This window comes from Vicugna pacos, unplaced genomic scaffold (genome assembly GCF_048564905.1).
Source record: "Vicugna pacos unplaced genomic scaffold, VicPac4 scaffold_19, whole genome shotgun sequence".
NCBI classification, from domain to species: domain Eukaryota; kingdom Metazoa; phylum Chordata; class Mammalia; order Artiodactyla; family Camelidae; genus Vicugna; species Vicugna pacos.
The window spans coordinates 39,264,621-39,288,482 of NW_027328740.1; the positions used below are offsets into that span (position 1 = coordinate 39,264,621).

The 23,862-nt window shown below is 39.5% G+C and overlaps 1 long non-coding RNA gene across 1 annotated transcript in view; it reads left to right on the plus strand.

Annotated features, from left to right (window-relative positions):
* LOC140693421 (uncharacterized) overlaps nt 1–23,862 on the plus strand; it is an 823,905-nt gene that overhangs the window by 793,474 nt on the left and 6,569 nt on the right. The window contains exons 2-6 of the long non-coding RNA XR_012069185.1: nt 2,656–2,781; nt 15,608–15,782; nt 15,959–16,056; nt 17,009–17,138; nt 23,461–23,584. This is a non-coding gene — a long non-coding RNA (uncharacterized lncRNA). The remainder of the gene's footprint in view (nt 1–2,655; nt 2,782–15,607; nt 15,783–15,958; nt 16,057–17,008; nt 17,139–23,460; nt 23,585–23,862) is intronic.

A 23,862-nucleotide genomic window follows, 5' to 3' on the forward strand; every position in this document is an offset into this window, starting at 1 on the left:
TACCAGTCCTCAATATTTTATTTTCCCTCTGTTGTGAACTTGTTATTAAACTTGAAGCAGATATAAATATCATTAACTTGCTACATATGTAGATGTTCAGTGTTACATAGTCAGAAAGTTTGTGTACATCACACGTATCTACATAATTCCCCCCTTTCCAACTGTGTTCCTGATAGGATGGTGGGAAATGGCAGTATGGGGATATGTCTTTCAGTACACAGTGTTTCCCCTCTTCCCTCTACCAGATCTGGATTTTCTTTCATCTTTCGGCTTCTAGACTTACTAGCTCTTTTTCTTAAGCCAGGTGTATCTCATCCCCCTGTGCACACAAACATGCGTACACACACACACACACACACACACACATATATTCTGCCGTAAGGAGTAGCGTGCAGCATCCCATTCTCCCACTCCTTCTCTGGATCCACCCACTGGAGGCAGTGTCTTGCACGAATTCATTTGTAAGTTCCTTTATAAAATTCGAGTGGTTGGGAAATAGGACTGATATCCACACCTAGTAGGCAGGCCCTCAAGGACAACTTCTATGGTTAATGCCAGGTTATCTTAATGTTTGAGTATCTGGGTTTCATGTCTTCCTCTACCACCTGTGTGACCCATGATTCCCACATTTCTGCCTCCCTCTAGAATTTTTCTCTCCAACTCTGAACTCTTACAATGTTCTGCTGATTTGACATCTTCACTTGGAACTCTGATATCTTAAAATCAACATGTGTAAAAACTGAGCTCTTTGTCGTCCAACCCCCCAAACTGGTCCTTTCTGCAACATCCCCCATTCAGTTAGTGGAAACTTAATCCTTCCAGCTGTTTGGGTCAAAAAACTTGGAGTTATTCTGATTTTCACTGACATACCACATGAATTCTGTCAATAGATCTGGTTTAACACTGCCTTTAAAACAGATCCAGAACCCAGCCACTTCTCACCATGGCTCCTGCCTCCACTGCTGCTTCCCTGCCCTGAGCCACTGTCCTCTCCTCCTGCACAGCCCTTCTCAGAGGCTTCCCTCCTTTCATCTCTGACCCGTTTTGACTATTCTCACCCGGCAGTCAAGTGAGCCTTGAAAACCTAAGTTAGATTGTGTCGTCATTCTGCAGTGCCTCCCAATTTCACTCCGGGTAAAAGCCACAGTCCTTGCAACGTCCTCCAAGGCCATACAGGATCTGCACTGACCCTTCTCCGCAGCTCCAGCAGTGCCCCCATTCTGGAACATGCGAGGTGCACGCTGGCCTCGGTGATGGTTATTCCGTCTACCTGGGACTTCTCACCTCCTAGTCTTATTTCTAACCTCAGTCCTCAGTGTGGCCTGCTCTGGTATTTAATACAACATCACCATAATCCCATACCCTAAACTCTCTTTACCTTGCCCTTTTTTTATTTTTTCCATGGTTCCTCTTTCTTAACATGCCACTTCCTCTGCCTCTCTGTCGTGTGAATTGTCATCTCCACCCCCCACCCCAGCTAGACTCCAACCCAGCTCCGTGAGGACAGGAATTTTGTTTTGTTTATTGATCTATTCCAAGTGCCTAGATTAGTCCTGGGTACATAGTAGCCTGTCAAAAATTATTTGCTAAATAATTTAAAATATTATAAAATGAGTCATCCTTTCAGGAACGGGTGAGGAAAGGAAGCTGCATGAAAGAATGGTGCAGTAAATAATGATATTTGCCTGTTGTTCTTTGTGTGATATATATATATGTGTTTTAGTCTTAATTTGGTATCCAGTTTCTTAATTTAATAGCTGTATTAAGGTGTAATTTACAGGCCATAAAATTCACAAATTATAATTGCACAAATCAGCCATTTTAGATATTTCTAGAGTTGTGCAACTGTGTCCTCACAAAGTCCCCTTTTTTCCATCCATATGCAGTTCGCCCCCCCCTCAGTGGCACCCTGATTTTATTTGTTTTTGTTTTTTTGGCAATCACATCTCAAAAGAATAATTTACACAGCAGTACTAATAGAGCTTTGGCTTTTAGAAATGACACACTTAAATATGAATTCAGCTGTCATTGCTGAATGTAGGTAGCAGTATCAGACATCGGTGAGAAGAATGGACTTGAGTGTCAGACTGGGTGCAGTCTTACCCAGCTCCACCAGTTACCAAGTTACCCAAATTATTTTCTGCCTCAAGTTCTTTATCTGTTATATGGGGGTAATAATAGCAGCTTATAGAGTTGTTGTGAGGATTAAGCAAATAGTGAAACAAAATTTAGTATAGTGGCCAGCTTATGTAATTACGTAAGAAATAGCCTTGCAGGTAGAGAGCAAAATTCAAATCAGTTTCTAAAGTATGTGTAAAATATGATCCAGTTCCTGCCTGGTTTGTAAACACGTATGCCTACTGCAGAATGTAAAAGCAGGCTAATTTCCAACAGAAAAGATCATTTCTTAGCATTTCTTTCAAAGATATATGCAAAATCATTTTTACTAAATTTCGGGTGCCCACCTCTGAAAGAGCTTTGACACCAGGGAGGTAATTATCTACTTTTTTGTTAAAATCATGCTGACCATCACAAAGTGTTCTGAATTATATTTTAGCCTTTATGTTGGGAAATACTGTGAGACTTCTTCTAAATTAATGGGGGGGCATTCACTGTAGCTCTTGTAGCTGTTTTGTTGTTTTCTTTTATGTACAGATGCACAAAGCAGGTTCATCAGAAGCCTCTCAATTCCAAAGATAATAACAGTGAAAAATATTGTACAGTGACAGTGAATCCTTGGCATATGAAGAAAGATTGTAAAGCCCTGAATGAATTAAGAAGGTATTGTTACATTAACATACATGTAACCATGGCTCTCTTACCTTTATTTTTCACTTTATAATGAAGATACTCCCCACCCGTCAAGGTTGCTTTGTTTGATATAGGGAATATCTAAAGCCTTTTCTGCAAGTTTTTAAAATAAGTAACAGAAGGTAATTTATCAGAAGTGTGAATGGTGTAATCTGCTCTGTCTAGTATAGTAGCCACTAGCCACATGTGGCTATTTTGAATTGAGATGTTCTATAAGTGGAAAATATATAATAGATTTTTAAGACTTCATACAACAAAACTAATGTAAAATATTTATTAATAAGTTTTAAAAGTGTCAATCACACTTTTGAAATGATAGTATATTGGATATTTTGGGATAAATATAATTATTACTGAAATTAATTTCACTTGTTCCTTTTTATTTTCTAAATGGTATTACTGGAAAATTGTGACTTACACTATGTTTCTATTGACAATTCTGGCTTCTAACTTATTGCAAATAATATGAAAAGAAAACTTTGATGAAAAATTTTGTAATTGAATAGTTGATTTACATCATAATATTTTCAGGTGTGCAATACAGAGGCTCAACATTTTTATAGATTATATTCCATTTAAAGTCACCATAAAATAATGGCTATATTTCCCTGTGCTGTATGATACAGCCCTGTAAGCTATCCAATTTATACATAGTAATTTTTACCTCTCAATACCCTACACCTTCCCTGCCTCCCCTCTCCTCCTTCTCCCCATTGGTAACCACCAGTCTGTTCTATGTACCTGTGAGTCTATTTCTGTTTTATTATAGTAATTAATTTGTTCAATTTTTTATATATACATATAAGTTAATACATAGAATATTTGTTTTTCTTCCTCTGACTTATTTCACTATGCATAATAACCTGTAGGTCCATCCATGATATTGCAAATGGCATTATTTTATTTTTTATGGCTGATCAGTATTCCATTGTGTGTGTGTGTTCATGTGTGTATATCTGTGTGTATATACATGCATATATGTATGTGTATATATATATATATATATATATATATATATATATATATATATATATATATATATATAATATACCACAACTTCTTTATCCAGTCATCTGTCAGTGAACACTTGGGTTGTTTCAGTGTTTTGGCTATTGTAAATAGTGCTGCTGTGAACATTGGGGTTCATGTGTCTTTTTGAATTATATTTTTCTCCAGAAATATACGCATGAATGGGATTGCTGGATCACACGGAAGTCTATTTTCAGTTTTTTATGGAAACTCTATACTGTCCTCCAAAGTGGCTGTGCAATTTACATTCCCACCAACCGAGTAGGAGGGTTCCTTTCTCTCTTAAAAGGTCAAAAATTCTCTAAATTTATATACTTTCCTTACAGTTTAGGACACAATTTGGCAAAAGCCAGAAAGAATTTGATAGGAGTAAATACAGTATTTTTTTAAATGTCCATGCATTACGGATAGATATGTTATTGATGAGTTGGTTCCCTACATTTGTAGATGCAGAAGTTTTTATACCTTCATAGACATTTCAGTCTAGCAGAGAGAAAAATTTCTTTGCATTTTGCTGAACTTGTCCGGGTGGCTTTATCGAATATGGTCCAGGCCTCCAGAGGTGAATACACATCCAAACCTGAAACATTTGAATGTCTGCAAGATTTTAAGAGTCCAGAATGTCAGATCTGGACTATAAATCTGGTAAATGACATCAGTGAGTAGACTCAAGAAAACTCCATTTGAGTGCAAAACCTTTCATAAGCCAAAAAAGGCATTGAAATTGTGGCAAAGCCAGAGACTTGTGTGTGACACATATGGCCACAAACCCATGGGGACAACCACAGGCGTCCTGGAGTGCCAAGGGAATTCCATGTGAGGAGTCCAGCACTCACAGGAATCCAATAAGTCCCTGCCAGCCAGAGCAACTTCATTGCTACCGTGCTGTTTTGAGCAAAAGTCTTTTCAACAGGTTCAAATTGGTTTGTATTTTTTTTTACATTTTTTATTAATTCATACTCATTTTACAGTGTTGTGTCAAATTCCAGTGTTCAGCACAATTTTTCAGTCATTCATGGACATATACACACTCATTGTCATATTTTTTTCTCTGTGATTTATCATAACATTTTGTGTATATTTCCCTGTGCTATACAGTGTAATCTTGTTTATCTATTCTACAATTTTGAAATCCCAGTCTATCCCTTCCCACCCTCTACCCCCCTGGTAACCACAAGTCTCTATTCTCTGTCCATGAGTCTATTTCTGTCCTGTATTTATGCTTTGTTTTTGTTTGTTTTTTTTTTTAGATTCCACATATGAGTGATCTCATATGGTATTTTTCTTTCTCTTTCTGGCTTACTTCACTTAGAATGACATTCTCTAGGATCATCCATGTTGCTGCAAATGGCATTATGTTGTCGGTTTTTATGGCTGAGTAGTATTCCATTGTATAAATATACCACATCTTCTTTATCCAGTCACCTGTTGATGGACATTTAGGTTGTTTCCATGTTTTGGCTATTGTAAATAGTGCTGCTATGAACATTGGGGTGCAGGTGGCACCCTGAAGTAGATTTCCTTCTGGGTACAAGCCCAGGAGTGGGATTCCTGGGTCATATGGTAAGTCTATTCCTAGTCTTTTGAGGAATCTCCACACTGTTTTCCATAGTGGCTGCACCAAACTGCATTCCCACCAGCAGTGTAGGAGGGTTCCCCTTTCTCCACAGCCTGTCCAGCATTTGTCATTTGTGGATTTTTGAATGACGGCCATTCTGACTGGTGTGAGGTGATACCTCATTGTAGTTTTGATTTGCATTTCTCTGATAATTAGTGATATTGAACATTTTTTCATGTGCTTTTTGATCATTTCTATGTCTTCCTTGGAGAGTTTCTTATTTAGGTCCTCTGCCCATTTTTGGATTGGGTTGTTTATTTTTTACTTATTGAGTCATATGAGCTGCTTATATATTTTGGAGATCAAGCCTTTGTCGGTTTCACTTGCAAAAATTTTCTCCCATTCCATAGGTTTTCTTCTTGATTTATTTCTGGTTTCCTTTGCTCTGCAGAAGCTTGTAAGTTTCATTAGGTCCCATTTGTTTATTCTTGCTTTTATTTCTTCTAGGAGAAAATTTTTGAAATGTATGTCAGATAATGTTTTGCCTATGTTTTCCGCTAGGAGGTTCTTGCCCTTCTTATTTCAGGGAATGGCACTATAATTTAGACACTGCCAAAGACATAAAAGAGACAGAGGGATGTGAGGAGAAGGCTTGGAGGGTGCACCGTTCAGTGCTTTTAAATTGTGACAGTTACTTGTGCTTTTTTTTACTTTTTTTTAATGGAGGTAATGGGGCTTGAACCCAGGACCTTGTACATGCTTAGCACGTGCTCTACCACTGGCCGGCATCTTTGACTTCTTCCTGCCCTTCCATCACACCTGTGGCCAATCCGTCCACCTGCTGAAATATTTTCTTCTCTCCCCTCCTGAGAGGGCCTCAGCAGGCCTCCACATGAACCTGCCAATAGTCCTCCCTGCCTCTATCTTGTCTCTTTCTAGATCACTTTGCATGTCTCCTCTACCTTGGAGGCACACAGAGTCCTTTGAGATGTGCACCTGTGATCTCTCCACCTGGTTGCTCATCTGCCTCCCGCACCCTGTGCTCGCTTGTAGACTATTTGCAGTTCCTGGAAGGGACCTGGCTCTCTTTGGCCTCCCTCCTTTGCATGCGCAGCTCCCCAGGGAGAAATGGCCTTAACATTATACGTTCACCTGATCACTTCTAGGGCATCTCAGAGCTCACCACAGTGGTTCCCTTCTCTGGGAGAGCCTTGGCTACAGTTCCGGCTCTCTGCCCTGAGCACCCTCTGCTGACTGTTATCCAAGCCCTCTTAACACGCCTCCTCAGCCATCACTTCACTATGAGTCCTGTGCACCTAGGAGCTCCCGGAAGCAGGGACTGTGTCTTTTTCCTCTTTATTCTCAGAGCATTGTACAGACTCAGGTACAATGGTGGAGGGCACAGTGGTTATTCTGCAATTTCTCTAGAGTTGGGGCCTAAGGGTAACAGTCTGGTGGGAAGAAGGGCTTAGGGGATTTCCCCTGAAGCTACATTTTCAATTACCATTTCATGTTGTTTTTGTCTGCTATTTAAAGTTACGATTCTTAAAACAGAATGACGATTTCTAAAAATTACTTCACCGATGATTGAGGAAAATGGCAGTTTTCCATATTTAAGAATATTATTTAAAGTTTGTGTGACTGTGGTGGTGGAAAATAGAAATGCAGGGGCTACTAAAGCATTCTCATCCCCTTCCCCACCCTCAGGTCCTTTGGACAGAAGAGACAGAGGGATGTGAGGAGAAGGCTTGGAGGGTGCACCGTTCAGTGCTTTTAAATTGTGACAGTTACTTGTGCTTTTTTTTACTTTTTTTTTAATGGAGGTAATGGGGCTTGAACCCAGGACCTTGTACATGCTTAGCACGTGCTCTACCACTGAGCTATACCCACCCTTCCCCCCGATATTTGTGTTTTTAGTGGGCATAATGTGCTGGTAGCAGGTACTTTAGCATCAGACACAGTCACCTGCCTCTGACCATCACGTTAATACCTTTCCCCTGAGCTAGAGAGCTAGTCTGTTTCCAAAAGTTCAATAAATTATCTACATTTTCTTTTTTCTTAAACAAAAGGTATTAACTCATTTTTTTAGTATCGCCTATAAATATAATGTGATTTTATTAACCATTTACCAAAGTGTTAAGTGTAATAAATATTAAGTACAGATTTCTGAAGCATCAGTCATCACTGAAGATCCACATTCTGCTGTTCTCTCTCGATGTTAGTCACCTTACTATTGGAGTTCTGAAAGCAGCGCCAGGCAGAACTTGAGTACAAATGGGACACGGTTGAGCAGGAAGAACAAGTCCGACCAGAATAGGAGGCGCGGTGTCCCCACGTGGAGATAGATGAGATTACCCAGGAAGAGCGGGTGCTGTTTAGATGCACTTTAGTCTGTTTACTTCTGGACTTGTCAGCCTTGGCTGCATGTTGGAATCACCAGGGGACCTTAAAAAATGTTGGTGCCTGGATTCCATCACTGCAAACTCTGATGGTACTTAGTGGCCTGGGGTGCATTCTGGCATAGGGAAGTTTTTAAAGCTCCTCTGGTTATTCTAATGTGCAGCCAAGGTGAAGGAGCACTGCCTGGAATGGTGGACACAGAAGAGAAGTGAGGCCCTTCCTTCATAATAACAGTAAAAAGGGGGAAAAGAAAAAGACTGGTATAAGTGTATAAGAGGCATTGATTTGTATCCTTTCATAACACCAAAAAAAAATGCAAAATATAAATTAGCTACAATGACATAGTTGTAGAAGGAAAGACAAATTGGTTTTTATAGTTGACTCCCATTTTTTCACATGCGGCCTCGTTTTCATCGTAGACTAAGTGCCCCTTTGTCTTGAACTAAGTCCCAGTCACTGCTACCCCTTCCTGTTGGGATGTGCACAAAGAAGCATGGCTCTCATCCTAAAGTCAGAGAAAGGGTAGAATAAGCAGGGAAACATTTGTTGAGGTGCCATCAGTGTTTGAGCAGTGTTTGAGCTAGTCATGTTACATAATTGGAAATGTAAATTTATTGCTGCCACTCCTGCTGCAAAATTAAAAAAATAAAACTGTATATCTTTGTATCAACATTCTAGAGCTATGAAAAGATGATTTTTGAGTCATTTGTATTATTGCTTCTTTCCATCAGCTGAGATAATTTAGAGCTGTTTGTTCTTGCAGTCAGCAGCAGCAGGACAGAAGGTTATGAGCATGAATAACACTTGGAAAAAATGCTTTTATTAGGAGCATCTGAAAATGTCTCCAAATATAGATTTAATAAATGAATCACAGATCTACATAATGTTGGCATTGAAAAGATATGGAGAAAGCAGGTCAAAATCCTCTTTTATAAATGGAAAAAAATGAGGTTCAGCTACCAATAGAAAGTGACATTTGTCTTTTACAATGTAATAAGCTTCTAATAATCCCCATTATGAATTGTTCCCATTGTTTACAACTGAAGATGGGGGTAAAAGCATATGTTGGTGAAAGACTGTACATTCAGAGATGAAAGCTGAATCTTAGACAAAATTAGATGTTCATAATGCTTTTGAGTCCTGAAAAACAAAAAACTTATCATATTGGCAGCATACAAAAAATACTGAAGAAAAGTTTTTTGGTCATTTAAACTACCAAGTTTAAATTTAAAATTGCCAGCTAATTAGTTTAAATTTTCATTGGAACATGCTTGTTGAAAAATTGAAGACGAAGACTCATTTAACTTTATAGTTCTTCCTTATTTAAAAAATTGCCTTTTTTTTTTTTTAGTTTTGTATTTGAAGTATTTTACTTTACTTGTGAAAGCATGCTCCATTGTTTAGAGAGGCCAGCGTTGTGGTAGTGAGATCTTGGGAATGAAGTTGCCTAAATTCATATTTGAACACAGCAGCTTGCTTCCTGAGTGATCTTGGACAACTTAACTTCTCTGTGCCATAGTTTCCTATAAAATAAGAATAAGAGAGTTGCTTCTTCATGACAGTGGTAAGGACGGGTCGAAGTAATGTACAGAATCTACTTGGAAGGCTTCCTGGCACAGAGGAAGGGCCATGTACTTAGTTACAGCTATTATTATACTATATCTGGTTTTATAATCCAGTTAAATCTTGAGTCTAACTGATTTCATCTGTTAAAAAATTCTAAATATAAACTCTAAAATGGAAACTCTTAAACTTCATAGTTGTAGCTAATTAACACATAAAGCTCAACGAAGAAACACACAGTGGAGACCATTTAGCTGCAGACACCTGTGATACTTTCTGTCCTGCACAGACTCTAAGCTGTCACTACCTTCACTTCTGAAATCAAAGGCAAGCTAAGGAATAGAGCTTTACAGCTTGGCCTCGTCAGGTGCTCAGACCATGGCAGGGACAGTTTACTGTTCACATGTGCATTTTCAAAAAATAGTATTAAAACGAACACTGTACATATTTTGTTGTGTGTTTGACATCGTTAACAGAAAAGAAAAGGAAAAAAAAAACAGGAAAAAAACCCATGCATTTACAAACAAGGAGGCATTGTCTGAAAATTATTATTATTCTTTTTATGTTTAGGATTTAGTGACCAGTAAGGAGAAATAGCATTTTATTGGTGTAATCCCTTGATTGACTAAATTTGTTTTTTTAATAAGGAAGAAGAGCGTGTTCCATTTACCACCTGGGGAAAGTGTATACATATAACCCTTTGTGCAAGTGCTCTTTTTCTTGGTAAGAACCTACCACAGACTTTTAAAATCTAATGTGAAATGCTGAGAAAACTGAAAGTCAAGCTGGGAACTATGTAGTCTCATAGAGAAAACTTTTTCCAGAGAAAATCTGAGCCAACGCAGGGCGCCACTCTGGAGGTTCCACAGTCTCTTCTGCTCACAGTGCTTCCCCCAATTCTTTTCACCTCATTTGTTCAAATCAGATCAGTTTTTTAGGATTCTCCAGGGTCTGATTAAGAGACCAGATGGAGGCATTAAGATTTCTAAAATTTTCCAAGTGTAACAACCTAGGTAAAATGTCTAAGAATAGCCTAACAAAAGAATAGTAGGAACTATCAAAAAATAAAAGTAAACTACTGAAAGATATAAAAGATGCTTTAATCACATGATTCTAGATTAAAAGATCATATCTCCAAAATATCAGAAGTTATAAAATTCATTTGGGTTTATTGTGAATAAAATCATATTAGTAATATAATAATTAATAAGATAATGAGAGTTTTACTAGTTCAAGAATAGCCAGATTAGAAAGTAGGGCAGGAAGTCCAGATATGGGCTCTGATATCAATAATAATTTACTATAAGAGATGGAAGGCATTACAAATCAGGGAGATAAATAAAGGTTATTCAGTGAATGGAACACTTGTTAGCTACTTGGGGGGAAAAGAAAAGATTGAAATCATACAGTGAACCATATATTATGATAAATTCCAGAAACATTTAAAAAGTAACACAACTAGAAAAAAAACTAGAAATAAATATGGATGAGTATACAACCTCTAGATGAACAGTAAGTTTCAGAGGAAATTATACAAAGATTTCCATGCATCATAAGCATCCTAATTTTAAACAAAACACCAGAGGTTGTTATTTGTTTACAAATCCGACAAGGGGCTAATTCCTTCAATACATAGAGAGTTCAGATCACTTCAAATGTAACATCAAAATATCTCAGGAGCGTAGAAGGCAGAGAAGATGAACACACATTCACAAAGGAAAAAATAGATGTCACACTTCAATGGTAATTCACTCAGTGCACATCAAAATGAAATAGTTTTCCACCTCTCAAGTGACACAGCTCTGTTTATGAGGATGAAATGTCAGTGATCACCAATCCCATGCCTAGGTTACTGGATAATTTTTGTGAAGTATGGTTGATTTACAATGCTGTGTTAATTTCTGGTGTACTCCTCAAGCCTTCTTAGAAAGCAGTCTGACAGTTGATATCAAGAGTCAAAAATATTCATATGTTTTAATCCACTAATTCAGCTTTGAAAAACTTTAATCAGGAATTATTTCAAAATGACAGGGAAAATTCATTATGGATGCAAGTCACAGACATATATAAAATCTCAGCCAAAATATTCTTCCAACTATTCACAAAGTAGAATAGTATGCAACCATGAAAAAGTGTGTCCATGAAAATATTTTATGACATGTCAAAGTGTTATGCTTATGATAGATTTGAGAATAAAATTAATATATAAAATGATTTGTAATATACAAACAATGCACCGTTCTGAAGAAATTATGTCTATAGGTCAAAGCATTATTCTTATTTTTTTTTTATTCATTTTCAGATTTGGAGTCTTTTGATTGTAGGTGACAAAATCAATCTCCAATGTGTTTAAACAACAACCAAAAAATGGGGCTGCATGGGATTTATTGGTTCCTGTAAATGAAAACCTCAGGTCTGTGGTCTGGCTTCAGTCAAGGAGAGATACTCTAGCCCAGATGATGTCAAGGGCTACTTTTGTCCTGTCTTCATTCTGTGTCCAAAGATGTCTCAGCATGTTGCTTCTAGGCACGCAGCATCCCAGATCATCCATCCAAACCAAGACAGGTCTCTTTTGGCAGCTTCCTCTCTTAATAGAGGAAGCTTATGGTTCACATGGGCACCAGTAAGTATCTCCTCACATAATAGTGGCTCTTCCTGGGTTATTTGCCAATTCTCCAATCATGTGCGAGGCCAATACTATGAGGGGTATTATTTGTCTTAAACCAACTATATCTACTTCTGGTGCTTCAGAAAGAGTGGGTCAATCGAGGTTAAATCACAGGACTATAAACAAAATAGAGGTTACTTATCCTATAGCAAGTTCTGGGTCCTCTTCTAAGACTGGGGACAGATCCAGGACAGCAATTCTGTCCACTACTGAGTACTTTCAAATTTTCTTTAATGAACAAATGTTAAATTTATGATCAGAAAATGTGATAAATAAGAAGAAACTTGAGGAAGGAGAATGGAAAGCTTTCCTGTTTCTTAAGAAATAGTGAACCCATTAAGTGCTTGGAAGAAAAATGGAAATGTGTCAAGTTTGTAAAAGTTCTGAAATGAATTAGAATTGATTTTACAGACCATGTAGGAGACAGTGCTATACAGTTAGTGTGTCTTTGGGCTCTTTGAGTATTTCAGTACTTTCACTGAATAGTTGCTTGATTTGGGGCAAATTGCATCATCTCCACGTGGCTCTATTTCCTCATCTGTAAAAGATATAATATTACCTTCCCCACAGGGTGATTGTGAGGATTTTGAAAAATAGATGTGTGCTGAAGCAATAGTAAGCATTTAAGGATTCTTAACTATTATGTTTACTTCATATATAATTAAAAAATTATTATGCAGACTTCTAAAAATGCATACTATTTAAATTGCCTTTATGTGCTGTACAAGAGAGGAAGGCTTAATATACCTTCTATAATACATTTTTCTCAGCCTTAACTAATTTTCACATTTAATCACACACACACCAAAAAGTTATTCCTTTCACAAGCATGAAGACTTAACTGTGAAGAAAAGGATGATGAAAGAGAGTAGAGGAGAAAATAAAATGCTTTCTCTACAAACTGATGGCTTAAAAACTAAGAAAAACACCTTTTTAAGACTTTGGTCACCATATTCATAGCTTATACTTAGGTAGAGTTTTTCACATGCCTGTGGTTAATGTTCCAAATTTTTTCACAATCAGTAAATAATTGATTCATCACAATAGTCCTATAAATTGCTATTGTTATTCCCCCATTATATGGGTGAGGAGATTGAAGCCCCTTGAGGTTAAGAAATTTACACAAGGCCCCACAGCTAGCTTCGGAGCTGGGATCCAGATGCAGGAGTGTGGCTCCGGGAGGTGCTTGTAAACACTCCCACTGCTCTCCCCTGCAGGTGCAAGCCTGCGGCCCACTGTTACTATAAATAACATGATGTGGTTCACTTAGTCCTGAAATTCACATTCTTTGTAGCTTTCTCTCTGGGGCTGCCATCAGGAGCAGCCAGGGACACTGAGTACATGCTTCTGGACTATGACCAAGAAGGTAGATGGAAGGAAAACAGTTTAAAAATGGGATCTTTAATGCGCATTCTTCAGTGGCCAGAAAAAAACCTGCCTAGTGAGGAACTGAAACCCTATTAGCCACGTGCAAATTATGCTTCAGACACCCCCGCTGCCCTTGGGTCCACACAGTCAGAACTACAGTGGATCAGGGACATGAATCTTGTGCAAATGCAGGGAGTAGGGATACCTGCCATTTTAAGATCTCAAGGAGTGTGAAAAGCATGTGAAGCTTTCATCAGCAGAGACCTGCTGTCACTTCTACTGTTTCCCTCAGGGCATGTCCACAGCTTCACTGGTTCTATTCAGAATGAAGACGACAGCTAGCACCTGCTGAACCCTGAATCAGTGATAGGTTCCCCCTTGAAAGGAAGCATATCCCCTTCATGGGTTACAACTAGTTCATAACATAAGTAATTCTACAGATGTAGAAGGGATACTTTCATTTGTTCTGCTATCACAGACTTCCCTCCAAAAGAACATGCCACCAGTTGCCCCATTTTGACCCATTAAAATATACTTAATAGGCTTTCTTCTTTAGTGCAGTTTTAGGTTTACAGAAAAATTCACAGAAAGTGGAGTTCCCATATATTCCCTATGCCCTGCACACAGCTGCTCCTGCTGCCAGCGTGTTACATTAGTGGATGCACTCATTCTTTTTGACATCTTTCATTCCTCCTCCACTAAAATTTAACATGCCTGATATTCACGTCTCTTATGGCATTTACGTGCGATTTATATCACTTCTCACGTTTATGTGAAGTTTACAACACATGCATGTTTTCTGTTTAAGCTGGGTTGGGGGCAAGTTTTCTGTGTAAAAATACGATCATTAGTGAGTCTCATGCTGCTGGGTTTTTGGTTTGTCAGGTCCTGTTGACCATTGCTTCAGTTATTGGGATCATTGTCTACGGACTTTCAGTGTTCATTGTATTTTCTGCAAAACTTCCCAAGAACCTGAGTGGAACAGACCCAATCCAAAAGTACCTGACTGTGCAGGTGGGCCACGCCCATCACTGCTTCCCTCATCAGTTTTATCATCTTCATGACCCTGAACGCCATATATGAGAACGTGTCAGTCATGATGACTGACTCTGGTAAGCTCCTCCTGCAGCTGAGATAATTTCTACACAAGTTTTAGAACCAGGTCAAAACAGAGACTATCTTTTAGGAACTTGAATTGCAGTACATTACAGTCTTTAGTTAACTTCAACTGCAAACCTATTTTCTCTAGCCTATATGAGAAGTGAATTAGCTCCATTTTTGCATTAGTAAAAGGGACAAAGGACGCTTTAGAATGTCCAAGCTCTGTGTAAATATGTCAGTGTTTAATAATAATTTCAATTACATTAGATAATGTACCCTATTGTTGAAAGTAAATAGTCTCTGTATTGCAAATAAGTGGAAGAGGGTCGTGGTTCCAGTGGCAGATTTGCTTGCGCGTTACGGAGAGGACAATTAATCACACTGTTATGTGTCTTCCCCCCATGCTGTTCCTGTTAGTGTAGCTCCATTCTCATCAGCTGCGGCTTCTATAATAAATATTTCTTCTCTCTGGCTTGTATCCCACCCAGCGGCTTAGCGGCCTAAGTTAAGTGCTTCCCACACGTTGCATGTGGCTGGGTGGTTCTCCCAGTGGTCTGCTCAGTGGTCATCTTCTGAAAATACTAAGACCAATTCAAATTCTGAACTAGGAGGATGATCGTTTTATGTTCCCCAAATGTTTCTAGCAAGTTGCCCCGTGTTTTGTTTGTCTTCTTCAATAGTCCTACCTTACTGCCGTTCAGGGAGACAAGAGAATTTTATTTAGCAGGATGTTGAGAAGTAGCTTTCTTTCAAATTACACCTGACAGAGGACAGTTCTTGACCATTGGATACTGTTGTGCTTATAAATTTTAAGGAACGGGTGACTTTTTTTTTTTTTGCCTTGTGGGATATTGCGTTCTTAGTGGGAGAAACTCTTACAACATTGTGTACAGTTGGAAATAACATAGTGGATAAGTTAAGAAATTCAAAACAGCTGATATAAAACAGTGTGAATTGTGTATATATATATATATATATATATATATATATATATATATATACATATACACACACATACATATTTAGCGTGTTAACTCATGTGTCCGTGGCTTTGATTAGGGTTTCAAAGCCGTTCACAGATTTACAGACTTACCTTTTCTTTATTCTAGCTGCAGAGCTCCCAAGGACCAGACTGACTATGAGAATAACCCAGCCATGAAGGTGTTCTTGTTCCAGTTTGTCAACTACTACTCCTCGTGTTTCTACATCACATTCTTTAAGGGCAGATTTGTGACTTATCCGTGAGATCTGGTGTATTGGCTGTAAAAATACAGAAATGAAGAGGTGTGAATACAGCTTTGTGTTCTGACAGTCTAACCTGTTTCAGGTTTTCTCTTAGTTGCCCAAAGAAAAGTGTCTTTACTCTCTGATCCTTTGATTTTTTTAGGCATAAAATAATGACTTTATTTCATGTTAGAGCTATCTAAAATTTAAATGAGATTTTCTTTCTAATATTCCAGTGTGACCCAAGTGGCTGTCTCCTTGAACTGATGACACAGCTGACAATAATCATGGGAGGACAGTCCATCTGGAATAACATACAAGAGGTGTTGCTTCCGTGAGTACTCAGTCATGTGTTCTTGGGGTGAGAACGGCCCACCCACCCACATCATTTTCCTGCGTGGCCATCTCTAGAACAGGGGAGACTCTCTGCTTATTAAAGCTCTCCAGATAAGATGATCCAGCCAACAGTATAAACGTACCTGCTGTTTAATAATTATGTTTAAATGCCTTCCTTTTTATGTTTAACATAAATCCTCAAGTGCTATAGTCTCTGCTTATTAGCCCACCACTGGGGACTGACGGATCAGAGCCCATTGAGAGATGGCCATTTTTTGGGGCCATGAACTAAGCTTTCCCACAACTTCCTGCAAATTTCTCCTCCTTTTATATATGCATTTAAAAATCCATAACAGAAATTTGTTGAGTGCCTAGTATGTGCTAGTCACTGTATTTAATGTTGTATATATATGTATGTGTGCGTGTATCTGTGTTCAATTTAATCACCCAAACAATCCTTATTCTTATCTTCCTTTTGCAAATGAAGATCCTGTGGCTTAAAGAGGGTAACTGATTTCCCCAAGCTCTCATTGCCAATAAGAGACCACTGTGGGACTCAGATGTAAGACCCTATCTCTCTGAATCCATGTTCTTCTAAGAACAGAGACTCCCTTGGGGTCCTAAGGCACAGGGTTACATAATGTTTTAAGAGACACTTGTCTAAAATAATAACAACAGAAGTTTTGACTTACTGTTCTCTTCCTAAAAATGAGAAAAGCAGATGTTAGCAAAGGTCACACTGTCTTTTTGATTTTCACATAAGCCCAATCCCACATCAGAGTGGACAGTCCAGTGTTATCTGCAATTTCTGAACATTTCAAGGAGCTTACTGTATTCGCTTTCTGTTGCTGTTTTAACTAGTATCCCCAAATATCATGGTAGTAGGAAGAAAAAAGAAAAAGTCTCCTCTAAACAACACAAATATAACCTTGTATTTTTCTTGAACGCAGAAGCCTGCTGAAGTCAAAGTGTTGGCACGTCTGTTTCTGAAGGCCCCAGTGGAACCTGTATCTTTGACTTCTGTGGCTTCCAGAGGCCACCTGCGTCTCTTGGCCTGTGACCACTTTTCTCTATCTCAAGGTCAGCATGGTTGTGTGCCTCTGACCCTGATCCTGTGGTCACATCTCCTCTCCTCTCCCCCCTCTTCTGCCTCCTTCTTCCTCCTTTAACGGCCCTGGTGATTACACTGGGCCCACATCTATAATCCAGATGGTCTCTCTTAGAGTCGACTGGTTAGCAACCTTAACCACATCTGCAACCATAGGCCCCCTTTCCCAGGGAATCTGACCTCTTCCAATGTTCTGGGGATAAGGACATAGACATATTGTGGCGGAACATTTTTCTGCCTACCACACTAAAGTTTTTAAGATAATTTCTGGCTTTGAGTTTCTGTTCTCATGAAACTGTTGATCTCTCTTCTGTCTTGCCTTCCACACCAGCATTCTGTTCCTGGCCAACGTAACTGCAGAGCTCGCCCCTCTCTGTGGTGTCCCCCAAAACCACTTACACAAGCAGATCTTACTGTTGTTTGGAGCATGGGGGAGAAACTCAAACAACTTGAATTTTGAAATAATAAACCTCCATCATTTTAAAATCTTCCATGTCACGATAAAAAATTTATTTTTTTTACTTCGTTTTTTAATTTTTAAACTATTTTAAACTTTGTAACTTTTTTAAACTTTACTTTTTTTCTTATCATCCTTCATTGTAGGCTCCAGAAACCTGCTATTTTGCCCACCGCATCCAAGTTCCCTTTCATTGTTTCTCCTCCCTTCCCTAACCTTCCTTCTCTCTCCCTTATTACCAAGTTTCTGTCCATTCTCTTTATAGGGCAGTTAAATTAATTATTCTTTCTTTCTTTCTTTCTTCCTTTCTTCCTTCCTTCCTTCCTTCCTTCCTTCCTTCCTTCCTTCCTTCCTTCCTTTCTTTATTTCTTTCTTTCTCTTTCTTTCTTTCTTTCTTTCTTTCTTTCTTTCTTTCTTTCTTTCTTTCTTTCTTTCTTTCTTTCTTTCTTTCTTTCTATCTTTCTTTCTTTCTTTCTGTTTTTGCAGAGTGAACCCCTTTGCGTGTCAGTGTGTCCTTCCACATTTCTTCATAATGGCTTCAACTTTCAGCTTCAGTATGGATAACTGGGGTCTGTCTCGAAACAGGCATTTCCCTTGTCCCCCAGCTCACCACGCCCCTCAAGAAAAGATTCTGATCTTCGCTGTGAAATGAATCTTTTTTTCCCTACTGTGCAGTAGACAACCCTTGCCCTGAGCTCACAGTCAGATATTTACAGAGAAGTAAAAGTAGGTCATGTGCAAATAATTGTCGGAGCCAGCCGAAAATCGATCACGTCCAGAAAACCTGTGCTGCAGGACTGAGAAAGAAAGACAAGACTAAAAGGTGGGGTTGAGAGGGTCTCACTCTAGCCCGCAAGACGCTAGGTCAAGAGTGGACGCCGAGTTTATTTCCAGCAGTTAATTTATATGATTTTAACCCATTAGCTCATACATTCCTGCATGTAGGCAAAGGTATTGTTTTAAGGCACATTAACAACGTGTACTAAAATCATTAACTTGTATATTGTTACAGACATCATTATTGTTTACAGTTCTCGTAAAACTAAGATTAAGAGTTCCTGGAACCAAGATAAACTAAGGCATTGTTCCTCTAAGCTAACATCATGACTCCTGTGCTATTATCTCAGGTGATTGTTCTTCAGGCTAAGATTACTAACTTGCATGCCGATTGCATCTCTCCTTCCAAAGGTCCTTAGTGACTTGATAGCTCAGGATGTTCCTTCAGGCCTTAATGCATCTGGCACATTCCTCAAAGGGGTGGCGGGACAGAGATTGTCCATGAGAGATCAACCTCAGAGCCTGATTCCCTGCACTGTGGGAGTTTAGGTCCAACCTCTGTGCTCGGCAGTCCTCAGGTCATGAGTGGCCCCCCACAAATAATACTACTTTTCTCTGTGAAAAGAAATAGATCAGATAGAGGAAATACTTAACTCAGATTACTCAAAAGCATTTCCTGAAGGAAATAAGTAAATTATTGAACACTAAATTTTGTTGAATCTGGTTATCCGTGAGCTATTTATACCAATCAAGAAGGATATATTTCCTAAACTGGTACTGAGCAATTCATGTGAAATGAAACTTGCTCACATGAACTAGTTTAAAGTAAAGGATGCATTATAGTATCTGTGGTCTGTTTATACCTTTGCTTAAGTAAGCACACTGTTCTAGGTTCCAGTGAGCTGAACTTTGCCTCCATGTATTTCTACTATGGGTTAAAATATTTAGGGAATTTATTTTGAATTATGATTCCCTTTTTTGAAAACCAGGAATTCTGAATTGTAGCCAAGTTCGAGGGTGGCTTCTTTTTTCCTCACTGCCTCTTCTCTTTGTATAAGTGCAGTTTCCTTCTTAGTTTTTCATATAAAATCCTAACATACCAAAGATCTATCAATTACTCTTGCTGCACCAAAACTATACACTTCCTCAAAAATACATAGGAAGGGAAAAGAAAACTTATCAAAATTAGCGACTATTTTCATGCTATTTAAATATGTCTAAAGGAACATAATGAAATGAATTTCACTATATCTCACCTGCCTCCACCCCCCCAATCCCATGTGGGGTTCTTGAGTAGGATTCTGGGAGCAAAAGAAGAAGGAGAGTGATGCCGTGATCCAGGCTCCCTCTGGGGCCTCCCCAGCACTTGGATCTGCTCCTGGTATAAAGTAGGTCTCAGTCCGAGCCAGCTGAGTGAGTGAGTGACTCACAGGCATCGAATGCGTAAAATCAGTGAATTAACAGCATTCTTTGTAGGACTCAGAGAATAAGCTGAGTGCCCTGTGGCCTTCCCAGCCTCACATACTATTTTGATGTTGGGGTCATTTCTGGGAATGTTATTCTGTACTGGACAAAAGGCTAGTACAATTCCAGGGTTAAGCAACTTTCCTAGGGAAATTTTATGATAAAATATTAAGAAAAATAGTTAAATGCCCAAAATGACATAGCATTGTCCTTTGGTGTTTAGATAATGTATGGCTGTAATTTTCTTACTTTATATGTTTTCTACATTTTCCACTGTGTGTATGCACTACTATATAATAAGAAAAAGCAAATGTTTAAAAGAGAACATCTCTCTTCTCCAGATATGATTTGGTTAGAGGATGAGTCAGAGAAATATAATAAGAGAATCTTAAATACATGTGTCCATAATTCACTCTTTAAATTCAGGAACAGGAAACTCAGGAATGAAATAGATTAAGAGAATCAAAGATACTTGTATTCAAGATTAGCAAGTAGGGGTGTCCTCAACAGAAATGGTGATAATCTATAATTCAGGGATTAAATGTGATAATGAAAGTACAAAGACAACATGAAGTAGAAAATGCCACGTGGCAAGCACAGAGTAAAGGGCAATTTACTATGATTATGCCAATATGTGTGATCAATTCCCAAGCAAATGATTATGTAACCCCTGCTAGAGGGAGAAAGCTTCCAGCCTTGGCTGGAGAGTGGGGAGGATCCAGTGTCTGTATTTTTTAAAATGTCAAAAGGTGCTTCTCATGTGCAAATTGATATCCCTGCACGAGAACCTTAAACCAACAGAAAACCCAAAGACCGTTGACAATGATGGGTAGACGACAGCCCAAGCTTTTCTGCCACAGATGAGTGGTTCCACTCAGGAAGACTGAGCAAGAGGCTCAGGGTCTTAGCTAAGGACAAGCAAGTCGGGACTTCTAATATTACCTAATGCCATTGACGGGGGAGGGCAGTTCAGCACAAGAAGGGAGCGCCAGGTGAGTTAACATGGAAGTTTCATTCTGGATCCAAACTGTGATGGATTTGGGTCCCGGAGGGTAAAAGCCCTTCTTCCCTGGGGCATGGACCGGATTCCACAAGAGGCTGAGACAGGAAGTATGAGGCAGAGAAAAATTCCCGCAGGAGAATCCCGAGTCTGGGTGCCAGGGAGGGTGATGGACGAGTGTGGTCCCAGCGCCACCCGCACCGCAGGGCCCCGAGTGGCTGTGGAGCTGCGCGCCCCCGGCCGGACCTCAGACCTGCCTGCAGTGCTCTGGGCTGCGGCCTGGGGAGCGGCTTTAGCAGCAGGCTGGCCGCATCATTCTCGTAGGTGCCGCAGTGACCCCCAACCCTGTGGCCACGGTGATCCCAAGCCAAGGGTCTAAGTGACTTCAACCCTATTTACAGGTGACCACAGCCGGTTAGCCTGTGCTGCTCAAAAGGAAGATCCCACATGGGGTTTTGCTGTGTCAGGGTGGTTGCTGATACCTGGCATGCTTTGAATCGTTTCATCCTGACAGCACCCTGGGCAGTGGAAGTTTCATCTCTTAATTTTATTTCAACTTTTTCTGTTGAAAGTATAGTTGGTTTACAATATTGTGTTAATTCTTGGTGTACAGCATAGTGATATATATAGATATATATATATATATTCCTTGTCATATACTTTTCCACTATAGGGTATTAAAAGTTATTGAGTGTAGTCTTGTTGTTTCAAACAAAAATTACTAAACAAAGTAACAAAGTAAGCAGACTAAACCTAGCCATGTATATGACACAGCTGAGTATATCTCAGGATTTAAATGTGGTTTTGATCTCCAGGATCACTTTATCAACTTTTCATATGTAAAGTGCCTATGGAACACTTCTCAGAAAAATGTTTTAAAAGCATAAGGTTTAGAGAATAAAGAAGGAAGATAATTATACTGAAAAGCAGATATCAAAAATATAGAAATGGGCATTTGTGATACAGTAATATCTGAAATATTGTAAGAACGTGTTGAATAAGAGGATCCAGTGGTGGGTCTACTAACTGCAACATTCTGCCATAGCAGTGAGTGTAAATCATCTTCTGAGATCTGCAACAATTGCATTTTGAATGTAAATAAAGTTAACTAACAAATAAGCCATGAACTGTGGAATCAGATTCAGAGTTATCTCGAGTCCCTATCCCCAGCACTTCCCAGAGCTCCCTGCTGTTCCCCTAATGTCATTGAAAGAAGTGGGGAAAGTTTGTGAAGCGAAGGGCATGTTCCATTGCAAAGAAATCTCAAAGCAAACCTGGGAGCATGGCCAGTGAAAGGTTAATGCTGAGATTAGAGGCTGTGGGAAACCAAGCAGAGGCAGCTCTTTACAAGTCACATCATATGCTCTGTGTGTGTCTACGTGTGTATGCATACAGACGTGTGGGCATGTATGATGTATACACCTGCCTTTCGTGAGAAGCCGCCACACTGTCCAAATTTGAAATCCATCCAAACGTGCAGTGCAGTCAGCTGAAGCTCAGCCAGACGCTAAGTTGTCTGTTGTTGCTCTGTCTCTTCTGTTGAACTCCACGAGTAAACCACGCGCCAGCTGTTGCTTTCAGGGACAACAGCTCTGTAGGCTACAGGTCCATACCTTGTTTCACTGCCAACTCTGATTTCCTTTCAGGACAAATTGCCACTTGAAAAAGGGGGAAGCATTCCTTTGTCCCACAAGCCTCTGAGTGAGGTAAAAACATAACCTTAGAGACAGCTCTGTGGGACAGCATTCAGAAGGGGGCAGAGCACTGGGCTGCGAGTCGAGGCTGTGTTTCTTTCAAGCTCTGCACTGAATTTGAGGTGACATATCACTTCTTTGTCCCTTGATTTGTTCAGCTTATATTAGGGTTTTGGACCTGTTCTATCCAATGTTAGAGTATCAGTTTTTTGCTCGGTGACCCTCCAGGGCTCTGCAATTCCTTCAAAGGGAAAAATGCCCACATCCTCATGGCAGCCTCTAAGGCTCCACCCCCAAAACCACCACTTATTTCCTATTCACTGTGGCCCACACCAGTCTCCATGCTGTCTGTCCAGCTTGAGGGACCTCCAGGCCTATGATCACTGTTCCCTCTGCCCCTCCTCTGCCCACCCCTTTGCTTCCGTCTTTGCCTTATTCAAAGGTCACTGCCCCATCCCCACTCCTCCCTAGCACACATTCCTCGCCCTCCTTTATTTTCCTCCACAGCACTTATCACCAGCTCACAGACCCTGTATTACTTTCTTTTAATTATTTTCTCTGACGATTTTCAGACTGGAAAGGCCATGGTGGATAATAACCGAGAAATGGGGGTAAAAAAGACAAATGAGGGACGGCATCTTCTAAAAGCTAAAATGCCCACCTGAAAAGGAGGTAGGAGATAAAGTAGTAATAGTGGTTACAATTTTGGTAAAACCAAGGCACGTAGTCAGGACTAGTTTTCACAATATTTGAGGGTAGGGAGGCAGCAATAAAAAGAAATTTATCCTGAAAACAAGAAATTAAATCCTTGGGACGATGATGTGTTCAGCTTGAGATGTCAGGAATACTTTTATGACCTTGGTCTGATAATATCCTGCCTTATAATTTGATCTGTTTGACAGCTGGGTCATGAATCTAATGGTGCCACAGTTTCGGGAGCAGAACAGACCACCCCACGATGGGAACGGGACAACCATCTGTATCCCATGGGCAAACTGGCGTTACTTTATGAATACCCTGAAATGAGTAAGTCATCAGTGGAGATTTCTGTGCTGTCGGTTATACTAGACTATGCTTTGGGTCTCAGAAGCATCGGTTACCGAGCCAAACAATGACCTAGCATACCGACACGGAGCCCGCTTTTCTCCATTAGATGCAATTATGCTGTCAGGCTTTCAAATAGGGTGCCTGTGTGTATCTTTGTCAATATTTATGTTGTACAAAGCTGAAGATTTACTGTCAAGGAATGAAATGGAATACTCATTCAGATACGTCTCCAACATTGATTCTCAAATCCTTCTGGT